The 13,046-nt window shown below is 30.9% G+C and overlaps 1 protein-coding gene across 1 annotated transcript in view; it reads left to right on the plus strand.

The window, feature by feature from the left end:
• Nucleotides 1-13,046, plus strand: part of LOC145293186 (transmembrane protein 183-like) — an 84,260-nt gene that overhangs the window by 30,501 nt on the left and 40,713 nt on the right. The gene's annotated exons all lie outside the window — the stretch shown is intronic.

A 13,046-nucleotide genomic window follows, 5' to 3' on the forward strand; every position in this document is an offset into this window, starting at 1 on the left:
GTGCCTTTTCTAACAGAGGGACGATGGAGCTCCAGGTGGTGCAGGGTCATCAGCAGCTGGTTATGTTAGCATGCTACAAAAAGTATCTTTGATGATGGATGGTTATTCCAACAGGATAATGCTGCAATCCACGCTGCAAGACGGACCTTGAGCTTTCTACAAGAAAATGGAGTCCATCTTTTGGAATATCCTGCATGCTCACCGGACTTGAACCTAAGTGAAAATGTTTGGGGCTGGAAAACAAGGGAGGTTTATCGAAATGGCAAACAATATTCAACAAAAAATAAACTTCGTGAAGCCATCTTCAGAAACTGGAGCAGGATCCCCCATACTTTGATGGAAACCCTTATTTTTTAGCATGCTCCAAAGAATTTTTGAAGTCATCAAAAGCAGTGGCGGTAGAAACCATTATTAAGTTTGATTGTTGAATGTTTTCGTACATTTTTCAGACACTTTTTGTACAATTTAATAGAATTTTTGTTTCTGGTCTTATAATTTTGATCATGTGTGAAAAGCCTAATTTAATAAAAATGTAAATTTTAAAAATAAATCTTTGGAATGTAACTTTTTGTTTCCATAACCTTTTAGATTGTAGTATTGGTAACCTTAAGTTGGAAGAGTTGAAAATCTATTGTTAAAGTTTTTTTTTAAAAGATTTTTAAGTGGTCCTAAATTTTTGATCAGCAGTATAGAGAAATATATTGAAACAGGCACACAGCATTGATATCCCAAGTGTTTTCTATCTACATACAAAATATTTGTTATCGAACTTGCTTATAGTGTCCCCTACCAAATTTTATTCAGTAAAAAAATGCAGAATTGATTAAGGTAAATGCTAATTTGATGGCAACAATTTGAGTAAATATGTTGGGTAAGAAACAAGGTTGATTCTTACTCAAATTTTTTTCCCATAATTAATAATTTGTTATATCAATTGTGATTTTTGTCAATGTAGATATTCGCCACATCAAAGTTAACTTAGAGATTTGTTATCACAACCATTGTCTTGCTCAGAAATTTATATTTCATCAAAATAGGATATATTTGAAGTTTTAAGGGTGCACAATAGTGATACAGGAATATTTCCATTGTTTTCCTCAGTAAATTGTACATAAGAATACACATTTTAATGTAGACAAGCAGCACCTGTGGAAATTCCACAGGTGACTCATTCATATGTAATATCAATATATATATATATATGATGTTGACATTCTGTAGATGTTCAGTGTAAATGGAGACACTGATATTATTGTCTCTTTTTTGTTAAAACTGCAAAAGTATTTATCTAAGCTGGCACAAATGCCCGGCAAAGCCCGGTTGTAAAGTACACTTAAGTATGATATATACGAAATCTGAAAGAATTAAAATATTATTAGAGTTTTCATATATTATAAAGTTGTGATTTCAAAAATAAAAAAAATATATCCATATGACTTGGGTGCATTAGCTTCAATCGAAACCGAAATAAAAACTTATGAAAAAAATATAATTATATATATATGACGAGTTCCTTCAGCCATAATCGAAACTGAAACCCAAACTTATGAAGAATTCTTGATAAAATTATTTATAAAAAAAATAGATGACTTAAGTGCCATCAACTATAACCGAAACCAAAACTTGTGAAGGATTCTTGGTAAAATTATTTATTACAAGAAATGGAAGTACAAAGCAATTAAATGACCTGGATGTAAGCGTGACACAAAAAATAACACACACGCTATCGTATTAATATATAGATTCTCTAACCTTTTTTTTTTTTTTTTTTTTTTTTTTTTTTTGCTATAGGCAACACACAAACATCAGACACAGACAGAATCGTACGCTACTAAACGCTACTTTCAAAAAACGTCAGAAAACAGGTTCAAAGTCTTGCAACTTTGTAACCCATGTATCTCTGGAACTAATTGTCACCCTATCTGATGAGTCATAGACTACGAAACACGTGTCAGTGGATAATTATATTTTAAAAACAATATATATGCCGCTCCCCACATGGGGGTACCAAATTAGTTAAAGGGAAAATTATTCCCAACTCGCATTTAGGTAAAAATGCACTTTTGTAAATAACTGAATTCATTCAAAAACGTATCACAAAAACAAATAGCATTTATGGAACTAATTAGAGATATTCGGTTGGTTTTAAAATGAAGTTTAACGCCATGTCGTGTTTGTTTTAACAATGATAGCTGTGGTGTAATGATGATTATTGTGAGAAAAGTGATAAAGAAATGTGTTAATGCATGTAAACATAGTAATAAAGTTTAATAAAGTTAAAGATTGTCCAAATCATCAGTGCCATTAAATTCTTCACTAAGAGTCATAGTTTCATATAGTGCTGGATTTTATTTTTGTTCATCTAGAACAACACAGAGATAAGAGGAATGTGTAGAGAGTACAACAGTAAGCTGAGCCTCCATATCAGCCAGTGGGGTGTAAACATAGTTGCCTTCATAAACATTGGATTTTGTTTGTGTTGTCAGAAGCATTCTGTACTTCTGACCCTTGCTCCGTGTAGAGGAGTTTGGAGAACACAATAGTATTCATATTAAGTCGTTTTTTCTATAGATGGCATTTGGTACTGTATAGTTCTGGAGGTCTCATATATACATATAATAAGGCGGGGTTTTTGTAATGGGATAAATAAACCCCTAAAAGTAATTATTTTATGGTTTCCTCAAAGTTTTTGTAATCTCTACAGGCTTGGAAAAAAAATCTGTGGAAGTTGTTATAAAAAGACATCAGAAAAAAATATTTTGTCAAAAAAAATAATCGAATTTTGATTTTCATGCATTAATGTTAGCATTCATTAGATTTTAATTAGAATTGAACATAGTAGAAACAAATTGTAGACTTCGGTTATGTTCAATCAACACAAAAGCATCACGTTTTGAGGCATTCAGAATCATATGGCACTGAGCATCACTTGTAAAATATGTCAGAAAACAGGTTAAAAATTTAAAAGGTTATTTACATTTGTTGCCTTTTCATTTAAAAATGTAGAAAGCTATTTACATTTCTTGCCTTTTCATTTAAAAATGTAGAAAGCTATTTACATTTGTTGCCTTTTCATTTAAAAATGTAGAAAGCTATTTACATTTGTTGCCTTTTCATTTAAAAATGTAGAAAGCTATTTACATTTATTGCCTTTTCATTTAAAAATGTAGAAAGCTATTTACATTTGTTGCCTTTTCATTTAAAAATGTAGAAAGCTATTTACATTTGTTGCCTTTTCATTTAAAAATGTAGAAAGCTATTTACATTTCTTGCCTTTTCATTTAAAAATGTAGAAAGCTATTTACATTTGTTGCCTTTTCATTTAAAAATGTAGAAAGCTATTTACATTTATTGCCTTTTCATTTAAAAATGTAGAAAGCTATTTACATTTGTTGCCTTTTCATTTAAAAATGTAGAAAGCTATTTACATTTCTTACATTTTCATTTTATAATTTAGAAGGCTATTTATATTTACTTTTGTGAACAAAGTGAATTTGATTTGTTTCTTTTAAATTTCATTCAAACATTGTAAGCATTACATCAATGTATAGCTTGGATTTTTCAGATTACTGGTGTCATATTGGTTGTTATTTTAACAAATTTTTCAGCTATTTCTCACTCCCTGACTTTGAACTTGGCAATCTTTATATAAAACTCTGGGAATCTATATAAAAAAATAATACACCTAAAGCAAGTCAGATTATATTCGCCAAAATGCTGTAAAAATTACTAAAATGAGAATAGTAGTTCAAATAATACAAATTATAAATCCACATTTAAAAAATTCTGAAACATAAATGTATAATTTTTTTCTAGTAAATTCAGTTCCACTTCAAATTTAATGTTACTCTTCTGATAAATATTGGTTTTAACTGAATTGAATTATTGTTATTATATTTATTGCAACTATGGTAGTTCCTTCAACTTCAAAATGTACCACCCTCAAATATTAAGATGGTTATTGCGTTTCTGAATTTTTGAGATAAGGATTGATTATTTGTTTTATTTGGATTCTTTAGACGACTGTTCTTATCTTGTCTGTCATTTTCACAACACTTTGATCGATGTAACTTCTGAACTTCTTCAAGTGTATCTTGTTAAACTCTAGAATCTGCACAAAATTTTGAATAGGATCCTTTATTTAATCCACGGAGGTAGCATGCCATCGTTATGCCAGCCATGACTGGACAGAAAGATTCCTTAGTTTGACGATACATCTGAAGCAGGTTGGAGGTTTCATTGACTGAAACAGTGTGAAAATAACACTCAAGATGACAGCAGTACTCCTAAGAATCCAAATAATACATAAAATTACTGTTTTACTGTTAATACTTATAAGGTTGTTTCAGGAGATTTAGCCATTAAAATGAATTTACTTTTATTTAGCAATTTTTTATGACTAAAGCAAAAAGGTAATGTGGCTGTTTCAGGTTGTAGAGGGTTTTTAAAATTTGGAATTAACAGCTGTTACTTATAATGGGAAGTCAGCTTCCACAGATTTTCTTTTCTTTTTTTCTTAAGCAGCGAACTATTAAATTAAAATAAATCGCAGAAAAATATTTTTTTTATACAGATATCTAGTTTATTCCAAAGATTAATTGTTGGCATTTATAATTTAAATACAATTTTGGGCATATGGCTCCTGCGACTTGCATGTATATGGCATAATCTAGAGGTCCATTTTTCACAACCCTGCACATTAAATTAGGCTGTTTTTTGACAATAACATGTCGAATGTTGTCTTCCAAGTGGTCTTCTGTGTTTGGTTTATCAACATAGAAACGGGACTTTACATATCCCCAAAGAAAATAATCTAATGGAGTTAAATTGCATGAAGAAAGTAGCCAGTTGACAGGTCCATTTTTGTGAAATTATTCATGCATCAAATGTTTCTCTCAGTAAATTTGCAAACATGTTTGGGTGTCAGTGTCTTCATGATGAATTGCCAAACCAAGCTGAACTAAAAATAATCGATTGTTGTCAAATCTGTAATTAAAGAAAATAAAGTTGTCAATTTAAAGTTTGCCACCTCTAAAAAAACACCCTGTATATACCCTTTATTTTAATTATATGACCTCCTTTTAAAACTTTTGTGTATTTGTACAGATCCTTGCCAATAGCAGACAATATGGACTTAGTTTATTTAGCCGAACTGGCAAAGATAAAGAAAATTTCCTAAAGGATATCAGAGATGAACATTTCAGCAGAAACTCTCGGGGACAACAGTTGTTTTGATTTAATTAGTACTTACTAATTACTAAAACTTGATTAAAATATACAGTTCTAAATCTAATAACTACCGATTAAATAAAATTTTAATAAAATAAATAAAAAGTAAAACATATCAATGTAAATTAGTGTTTTTGTCCGTTTTGTGAATATTGTTTTTTTTTGTGTTGTTGTCTTTGCAATATCATATACTATTGGTAAGGATTTGTACAAGAACCAACTTTCATGCTTATATAGCAGATAACTCCGAATGAATCAATCCAAAAGTTATGGCAATCTTGGAATTTTTATTTTATTATACAGGATTTATTATAGAGCCACCCACAGTTTATTTATTGATTGGGCATTTCTATATTATTTTTCTACCTTATTGATTTCTGTAATTTTTGGATATGTTACTATTTGCAACATGATAATTACGTAGGTACCATTTGTTTCACTTGAAATTCAATGTTTTTTCGTTTGTATAATATAGAAGCGCCATTGATGGATTTATTTATTCATATAAATCTATAAATAATGTTAAACTCAATGTAAACAATTTTAGCTTTTTAATTTATTTTTAGAATATCATAATTTTTAAATGAGAGCATCAATTTTTTATATATTGTTGTAGCTGATTTCTAAAAGGTTTATTTTTCCTTTACTTAGCAATTTCTGGCAATTATTTGATCTATAAGACAAATAGCCTTCTATTTAATTCTTAACTAGTTTTGTTATTCCACATTGGCTTAGAGTCCCAGAGAAAATAATTATACAGGAAGAGTTCTGACCAGTGAGCATGCCATCTTATGCCACCATATAGGAAGATTAAATATTATAAAAATGGCTCTTTCTGAACTTGCTGTATATGTGATATCTCTGTCCTATCAACATCATAAAAAATACTGAAATATTAGTGAAGCATTAGCAATGCAAGGCATTCCAAAAGTAATGTCTCCTATTTTTTATTCCATCCAAATGGATTAGAGGGGATTGTAAATTTCATTGTTATGATGATTGAATTTATGTATTCATACCCTGAAAGTTTAATCTATTATAGATGTTAGCAGTGTGAAACTCTAAGAAAGCGACCCCAGTTATGAACATGCATCAGAAGCAGAGATGAATCATTGAATTCTTGGCAAAAGTGGTAGTCACTATGTAGAAAAAACATTCTAGAGCACAAAAGGTTGCTTGTTTTAATGGTACCACTCCTGCCTTTGTAGCTCTTTAACTTTTGTCTAGCATCACAGTAATGGCCATGTGAAGAAAAAGAAAAGCAAAGTTATATTACTGCAACTTGTAGAATTAGTTATCTCTTCTTTTTTTTTTACCCATAAAAGACTGTTTTAAAATTTCTAAAATTAAGATTGATAATTTGTATTATTTGCACTTCTGTTTGGATGTTATTCTTACAACATTTCAACCAATTTAATCTCCTACTTTCTTCCATTACATCTTGTTAAACTCTGGAATTGCAAACAGAACCCAAGTAATAATCAGTTCTAAATGCAGTCTTCTGGAGGTTGAATTTTCTGGAGGATGCAGATGATACTAAAAATACAATTACTTAAGACTTCTATCCAGTCCTGGTTGACAGAACAAGAGCTAACTACTAGGTTAAATAAAGGGTTTCATTCAATTCCCTAGTTTGACATGATGCATTTTAAAAAGGCCAAAGATTACATTGATCAAAACGTTGTAAGATTACAACAGTAGTTTGAATAACCGAAATAATACAAGGTTTACTATGTCTGCAAATAAATTTTCAATCCAAAGTTTTTCTTCCTTAATTGAAAAATACTGTGTTATATGGCAAATGTTGCAAAATTGAAATCGTTGTATGTTCACTTAGAGAAATGTAATTCAGTACCACAAAAAACTCCTACTATAACTAACTTCATTTTATCTGATTGTTTAGTTGCCTTATTTTATGGCGCATCAACTCTTTTGGGTTATTTAATACTGAGTTCAGTTATTTGGGTTTTAGTTGAGTTGTAATTCAATTGTGTTGTGAAACCCTGATAACTTAAAAATGCATAACCATCAAATGCTAAAATGGCTACGTTTTACTGTTAATAATACAAACTGTCCTAGACGAACTTTACTGATTATCATAATAAACTCAACTTTTATTTTCAGTGAGAAATTTTTGTTTTGTATATTTTTTTTTTTGGGGGGGGGGGGAATGCTAATGAAACATTAAGCAGACTCTTATCAATGTTTTCTTCACACTTTATGTTCTCCATTTTGAGCAAACATCATACAAATCTTGAGTGATGGACGTCAAGTTTATCTAACGAATTCAACATGAACTAAATGTGCGGAGAGGAGAGAGTCATTTATTATTATTCAAAAGAATTTACAAGTTAACATTTTTAAATTCCTATTGTCGACTGACTATCGCTTGGTTTCTATTTTTAAGTGAAGTTCATCTTTTATCTTAATCTTTTTTTATCAGAGATCTTACAAGCCATTCATAACAAAACAAATCATTTTCATATAGGTTTCATGGATAATTTTCTTTGCTGCTACATCTTTTTTTTTTTTTATTCCAACTTAGAAAAATTTGTACATTCTAGCTGAAGTACCCGTCCATGTATAAGGTTCCTCGGAGTTTCTTATTATTATTAACAGAAAACACGTAAATAATTTAATAAAAACAAAATTAAAAAATACTTTTTATAACTATATTTTCTGTTAAGTTGATATTCGGAATAAGAATACTTGAGGATGGGCACTGTCTGCAGTATAAAAACTAAAAGGTAGTCAACTAGCATTTATGCAAGGTTCACGACCTTTGTTCATTCAAACACTCTAAATTGTCTAATGTATCCAATTGAATTCAGCGTTTAGTAGTTCTTAATTCCTCCCATTCTCATGGCAATTATTTGGTGGCCTTCGCAAATGGAGCAAAAGGTGGTCCTGTAGCTGAGCTTGAGTCTCATAACCGGCAGGAATTGTCATCTCCTACATTGATGTGGTCCTGGATATGACCTTAAACTATATCCAGTGGTGAGGCCCTAGCTTGCGGGCTTTAGGGAGTGTGGAGCCATCCTTTAATTGCCATTGTTCCCAGGTCCACTCTGACCCGGAGTGGTAGTATTTGTTAGGATCCCAACTATGGGTTAAATAGAAACTGACTTGAAAACAACAAATATATTCTATTACAAAATTTTTCTTCTGAATCTTTGGATTCGGCATTAAATAACCTGAAAAGGGTTGATATGCCGTAAAATAAAAACAACCAACTTACATTGATGATTGTGTAAGCATGAAACATTAGTGTCTGTAGGTATAAAGAATAATTTATTGTTTAATCATAAATATATATTGTATCATTATTGTTATATAGCTCTATCCAATAGGATATAGAGCTCTGTATTTGTTCAAGATCTGCTTTCAGTTTTATCCCCAATAATCTCTTGTTATACGATATTATCCTGTGATGCTAATTCTGGTATCCTGGAATTTAAATTGTTAACATCTTTCCTGGAACATTCTTCTGGTATCTGACTTCATGCACATGTTTCACATCTACTTTCTGAAATTCTCTTTTCTGCAGTTTTTTGTTCAGTTGCTTTTTCATCTGATGATAATTCAATGGAGAATCGAAAACGTTTGTAAATACATATGGAACATATTACATTTTTTAATTTTTAACATAAAAAATCATAAGAAAAATAAATAAATAAAAGGCAGAAGCTTTATGTTATTTTTAACCATATTTGCTTAAATTAAAAATGCTACCTAAATGCACACATATTGCTAATTTAACCATACAATTTATTTATTTTTTTTTTTTACTGATTGAAAATGTCTGATTAATATTATCTTTAAAATAAAATAGTTATGTTTAATTTTAAAAATTCTTTAATTTGAAAGAATTTAGTTTGCTAAAACAGTACACATGTCTGACCTTATATAGCTACAAAACATGGTTGATAACGAAACAGCAAAATAACACAATCCTGGCTGCAGTGGATTGGATGAAAAAAATTACATACAGACCCCCATGAGAAAGTATGTTGCACAACAACCTATCAACTGGTACAGATACGTCATTTGTTGTCAGTCATCCGTAAAGCTCCAAAGTGTGCCCTGCATTGATGTCAATTGCCTAGAACCATGTGGTAGACCACTTAAGACATTGAGGCAATGAGTTGATAAGGACCTGATCAGATGGCACAATTGAAATAGCAATAGACAGAAGTTGGAAATCATTCACAGAGCATCTAATCTCAGCATGAGATCAGAACACAAAAATGAAAATAATAAATAATTTAAGTTGGTGCAAAAATAATGTCATTTTTTAACATTCAACTTCAAAAGATCATAACTCCTTTCATAATAAACTTTATTAATCAAAATAAGCACCATTAGAATGGACACATTTTTGCCAACGAGAAACAAATTTATTTATCCCATTAGCATAGAAATCTGGAGTCATTGAAGGCTGATTCAGCATCATCTGGCTTTTGAAGCATTTTTCGCGCAGGAAGTTGTCGAGATGCTTGAAAAAGTGATAATCAGTGGGCGAGAGGTCCGGTGAATATGGCGGATGAGGCAGTGTTTTGTAGCCCAATTCGTTCAGCTTCTGCATGGTCAATGGAGCAACATGTGGGTGAGCGTCATCATGGAGAAGAATTGGTCCCTTCATATTGACCAATCTAAGGCACATATGTTGGAGCTTCTGGTTCATTTCGTCAATTTGTTGGCAGTACTCCTCCGTCGTAATCATTTCACCCGGATTCAAGAAGCTGTGATGGATGAGACCGGCCACAGGCCACCAAACAGTAGCCATAACCTTTTTTAGTACAATTTCGGCTTTGTGAAGAGTTGTGGAGCTTCTCCGGCATCCAACCACTGTGCCGAAAGTCGCCAGTTGTCGTAGAGGATCCACTTCTCATCACACGTCACAATCTGCTTGATAAATGGATCGTTTTTGTTGTGCAGAATGAGTGTAGAAGATACCTCAAAACAACAATTTCTTTTGATTATCGTTCAATTTATGCGGCACCATTTATCCAAATTTTTTGACTTCCCTATTTGCTTTAAATGGCGAATAACAGAGTTCAACAGTAATTTCTCGTGTGGTTTTGCAATGATCCACTTCAATTAAGGCTTTCAAATGTTTATCAACCGCAGTTGGCCAACCGTGACCATCTTCATCTTCAAGGCTCTTATCACCATTGCAAAATTTCTTGAACCACCGTTGTGCCACACGTTTGTTAGTGGTTCCTGGGTCAAATGCATCGTTTATATCACGAGCTGTCTCAGCAGCTTTTCGGCTTAGTTTGAACTGGAACACAAAAATCGTCAGATTTGAATTTTGTCCATGCTGCCAAAAAGCTCACAAAAAAATTAAGAGATTGAGAACAGTAATGAATAACATGATTCGGCAGCAAAATATGCGCTTCCAAATGATATATAACATGGCTGTATATATATATATATATATATATCTCAATGAATTAATTCAGAAATCATATATATATATATATATCAATGAATTAATTCAGAAATCATATATATATATATATATATAAAAGTAGCATATGTAAAAAAACAATATTGTTTTTGCATCAACCTAATATATGTTTGAAAATTTGGTGTTCCAAAATGCTAAGAGAGCAAAAACTTTCATTTAACAACGCTATTTGATTTTGATTCTTTATAAATCTCTAAATATTTAACTATATAATGGTTATTTTCTCCTGATTACCGTAGAAACACATGTTATATTTTCTCAATGGTAAAAATGAACTTATGGAGGAGGAAGGGGTGATAATCTATAGATTTTAATTTTACTGATAGTTTAAAATATTCATTATTTTATGATTACTACCAGTAGTGGAAGATTTAGGTTTTAACTACATTAAATAAAAATTAAAATTGAAAGAATCGTTTTTGGCATCGGAAAATAGGCACAAATTTTTATGATTCCATTACTCTCCAAAGTTCTGATTTTTCCGATTCCTGATTAATCATCCAACACTATAATATATATGAATATATGGAATAATAAAAATTTGTGCCTATTTTCCGATGCCAAAAACGATTCTTTCAATTTTTTTTTTATTTGATGTTTATTTATATAATCATTTCAATAATACGATAAGCACTGTTATTATTTTCGTGAATTTCAAAATATTTAAAAATTTTCATCGATACCAAAAGGCGTGCATTTAGACGTGCCTTTTCAACTGGATTTACTCAAAGATTTCATTCATTTATTTATTTATATATAATATATATATATATATATATATATATATATATATATATATATATAATGTGGCATAATCACACTGACACACTGGGTCTTGCTGGATCAGTGAAGTTTGGTAGTAGTGGGCCTAGCTGGTGCCACATGGATGGCCATTTGGGAAATGTTAAGTGCAGTTTGTACTGCACTGGGATGTAGAAATTTCCAGGTTAATACCTGGGGCCACGTTTAATCCACTGGAAATAAATACACCCACAGTTTTCATTAAGACATGCATCTAAGAAAAAGAAGCTCTGTAAAACCTGACATTTCCTGTTTGGTCTGTCTTGTGGCAGTTATTACACTGAGATTAGTAGTTGTACCAAAAAGTGTGGTTAGTTCTACACAAAGCCTTCACTACTATAAACAATTTGTGGAGATTTCTGGACAACTTAATTGTTGTGGCAGATCTTATATGTTGAAATTCTCAATCATGATTTTTATTTTGTTATATTCATTTTAATGTTACAGCTATTCATCTATCTTGAGAAAGATGCTCTGTCCATCTTTAAATGCATCATGCTTACATTTAAAATAGTATTTTCATTAATAAACACAGATTGAATGTACACGTTTTAAGGTTTCTATATAAAACACTGCTTGCTTATTGATTGCAAAGAAATCTAATCATATACTGTGTCTATTTTTACATATTCTTTACTTAGATATAGTCTTTCTATTGAAATGTCAGAAATACACAATTATTGAGGCTGTCCAGAAGTTTTGTTACCATGGTGATACAATTGGAGCACAGGCAGTAGCTGGTGCTAGTGTGATTGTAAAAGATTGAAGTGGATGGAATAAGTTCAGGAAATTTCTGCCATTACTTGTTAGTATTGTTACTATTGTCAACCAAGAGAAGAGTATATTTGGCATGTTGCACAGTGTGATGATGTATGGAAATAAAACTTAGCTAGTGACATAGTTTTATCTGGGACTTCTCCATATTGTATGAAATATTCACAAATTTATGCCATGGAAATGTTGATAACTCCAAAAGTGTTTCTGATCAAGTTGAAATTTTGCGTGGTGCTTAATGTTATCAAAGTGCATCATATCCAATATCAAATTTAGAAAATTCAGAAGGTGAAATTTTGTAAAAATTTTACCCATAGCTACATTTTTCTTGATTTAGAACTTCATTGACTATAATATTTGCTAAGTGGCTAGTTTCTATGATAAACAGAACCATAGTTATTGCCAAAAGTGTGACTCTTTTTCTGTGACCTTTGACCTAGATTTTCAAAAAATAAAACCATTCTGAGTTAAGCCATGACTGTTATTCTAGTGATTCAAGTGATATGGATGCTAGACTGTACAAAAACATAATCTACTTATGGAAGTAAAAATTATGGTTAAACTTATTGTGAAAAACTTATTTTTACAAAAACAATTTTATGAATAAAAATAGTCTCACATAGTAGATAATACTGGGTTACATGGTCTCGCCAAACTCTTTGAGTGGCAATAAAATTTGGTATTTTGTTTTGTTTCTTTTTCTTTAATCATTTAAAAAAATTTTATAAGTAATTTATTTGTTTGTTTGTTTTTGTTGTTTTTTTAACAA

This window comes from Euprymna scolopes, chromosome 14 (genome assembly GCF_053919585.1).
Source record: "Euprymna scolopes isolate OS-2025 chromosome 14, ASM5391958v1, whole genome shotgun sequence".
NCBI classification, from domain to species: domain Eukaryota; kingdom Metazoa; phylum Mollusca; class Cephalopoda; order Sepiida; family Sepiolidae; genus Euprymna; species Euprymna scolopes.